Here is a 3,081-nt window from a genome sequence, read left to right as displayed (position 1 = left end):
TTTAGCAATTTATAAACTACAAGTTGCTAAAGGTTTGTTTTAAAATCTTACCTCACAACGGAGAAGGGATAATCATCATGCATTTATGCCTCATCTTCACAAAGATTTTGGCTAACTCACATTAAGAACATATCTTTTTCCTTAAGAGGACAAAGACTGGGAGGGTTGTCAATGCTGTGTAGATATGCATATAATGCAGACGTGATCAGGCCAACTTTTCCCTCCTAAGGTCATCCTTCCTCATCAGATTTGAGGCATAGCTGTAGGGCTGCAGAGGGAAAAGTTGCCAGACTTGCCTGTCCGTACCCACCCCATGGATAAACAGAAGACTTGAGTCTTGGGAACTGTAACACCTTTTGACAACCCCCCATAGAATAAAAGCCAAGTAGAAGACTCCACAAGTCTGGGAGATCTACCAAAATCCCTGATGTCTGCAGCAAGGGAGAATTTGGAAGAAACCATCTCTAAACAGCACTGTAAGCTATGGAATTTTCCCTAGACCATTAAATTTTATTGGTGTTATATTTCCCCTCTACACTGATTTTATCTTGTTACATTTCAAAACAAAACAAACAAAAATCACTAGTGTCTTGGAAAGTATATAAACCCTTTGGCTTCAGATTCAACCTCTAACTAAGGGGGCGTTGGAGGTCTTTGCAGGCACGTTCTCCCTTAAATGCCTTCTGTAAGGTTTCTTCTTCTTTTGTAGGATATATTAACAGTGACAGTTACCAAGCTATCCCAGGCAGTCAGAGACATGATCCAGTCTGGCAATTGCTGTATTTCTATATTCCTTGTTTACTGAGGACCAGGTATGGTCCTTGAAACCTCTCTTGCAAATACGAATGGCCTGGAAGCTCTGAAATAGCCACTGTACATTGTTAAACAAATTTGACCAGTATTAAACTGATATTTTTGACCTCAGCAGGAGAAAGTAAGGATAACTGAATCAGGAAAAGATGGAGGAGTTTATCCCTCTGTTCTTGATGTCAGTAGTTAGAGAAGCTTAAAATTACAGAGGTAGCTGTAGGGTTTTTTGATTCTCCTAAGGGCCCCAGCTGGAAACTCATAAATGTTCCTCTCCACAGAAATCCTTAGTAAAAGGCAAAAGATTTATGCAATCTGAAGAAAAACCAGAGACTGAAAACCGTTCAAGCTTGTAATCTGCTCCCCCAGCATGACGAGAACAAACAGTACCTCTCCCAGCAAGACGTCCTACCAACTGAATTCAGTTTATCCACTGAAATCCAGCAAAAGCAGAGAGAGAGAGAGACCAGGGAATAGCTCAAACATGTCAACTGCTGTCATTTGAAAATGCACCATTAATGGAAAGCTTGGGGAGTTGGTTTTAAAGTAACTAAGCCCTTGTATAGTGGTGTATAGTCATCCCCCATCCAAACAATTTTTAAAAGTGTACTTTAACTTGTCCCTCTCTCTTTCAATTTTCTGTTGGTGGAATCCAAATCAAACTTGCCTGACTTGCACAATAAGGTTCCCCCTTAATTCATAGTGCTGCATGCTCCTTTTGGGCTGTGAAAATCAGCCTGTGTTCTTTCCATCTCCAGCATCATCGCCAGTAACAAAGAGCCTGCAATTAGAACGTAGCTGCTATTTTTTGTAGTTATTTTAATAGGCGGCAGGTTTAAAACAAACATAAGGAAGCTCTTCACAAAATGCACAGCCAACCTGTGGAACTCATTGCCAGGGGATGATGTGAAGGCCAAAAGTATCACTGGGTTCAAAAAGGAATTAGCTATATTAACAGAGGATAGGTCCCACGGCTTATTTTTTGAAAAAATCTTTTGTGGGAGGCAAAGTGAGCTAGTGGGAAGAGCAGTGAACTGGGACTAAGGAAACATGGGTTCTATTCCTAGCTTGGTCATTAGCCAAGATGGTCATAGACGCAACCCCATGCTCTGAGTCTCCTGGATGACAGGGGATGGATCACTCACTAATTGCCCTGTTCTATTCATTCCCTCTGAAGCATCTGACACCAGCCACGAGAATACTGGGCTAGATGGACTATTAGTCTGACCCAGTGTGGCTGTTCTTATGTTCCCCCAAGCCAGAATGCAATCCAGCTCTCTCTTCAGTAGCTGCATTGGCTCGGCTCCGCTAGCATAATGTATTGATCCTCGCCAAAGGTTGCCGTGGTTTGAACCTAGGACTTTCACTCTGACACAGCATTTTTCAGCAAATTTACTATTTGACCGAAAAATCCCATCCAGTTTTACTTGCAAAGTAAACCTTGAATGTGTGATAGCAAAAGGAAAGAATGCTGTCTGTAGAATGAGTTTTAATACAGAATAGCTGTTCAGCAATGAGGCAAAGAGTGAAGAAGTCAGGGTTAAATTAAGAATTCAGCTGGGCCAACATTTTCAGACCCCACTTTTTTTCTGCCAAAAAAGGCAGATGTGTGTTGACAGAAACATTTTGTGAATTTGTGTAAAATTCACCTAATTGTTTCAGTTGAAAACAAAAACAAAAAAATCCCAAACACCAAAATATTTTGTTCTGATGTTTTCGAAACAAAATGTTTTGATTCAAAATAACTTTTTATTTTGAATTTCACTGTAATTTTATTTTTTTAAAGGTAAAAGACCTTCAAAAACAAAACAAAATATTTCAGTTTGGTCAAACAAAACATTTCGTCCCGCATATACACCTCTACCCAATATAACGCTGTCCTTGGGAGCCCAAAAATCTTACCGCGTTATAGGAGAAACTGTAAAATCGAACTTGCTTTGATCCACCCGAGTGAGCAGCCCCGCCCGCCCCCCAGAGTGCTGCTTTACCACGTTATATCCGAATTCGTGTTATATCGGGTCGCGTTATATCGGGGTAGAGGTGTATATATATTTTTTTAACTTTTACTTTTTCAGTTAAACACAAACTTTTCATTTCAGGTCACCTGGAAAGGATTGATTGTTTCGTCTTTTTTTTTTCTTTTTTTTCCTTTTTTTTTTTTGTGGGGGTTGGGGCAGAGACCTAAAAATCAGTTTTTTGCATCGTTCTAGTTAAAAACCATTATTCAATCAGTCTCATTAAGCAGGTGTGATGACTGCCATCTTGACTAGTACA

General features: G+C 40.1%; 1 pseudogene; it reads right to left on the bottom strand.

Annotated features, from left to right (window-relative positions):
* Positions 1 to 1,056: 1,056 nt before the first annotated feature.
* On the bottom strand, positions 1,057 to 1,142 carry LOC140903727 (U5 spliceosomal RNA; annotated as a pseudogene).
* Positions 1,143 to 3,081: the final 1,939 nt, after the last annotated feature.

This window comes from Lepidochelys kempii, chromosome 26 (assembly GCF_965140265.1).
Source record: "Lepidochelys kempii isolate rLepKem1 chromosome 26, rLepKem1.hap2, whole genome shotgun sequence".
NCBI lineage: Eukaryota > Metazoa > Chordata > Testudines > Cheloniidae > Lepidochelys > Lepidochelys kempii.
This window is presented reverse-complemented; position numbering and strand designations above follow the sequence as displayed.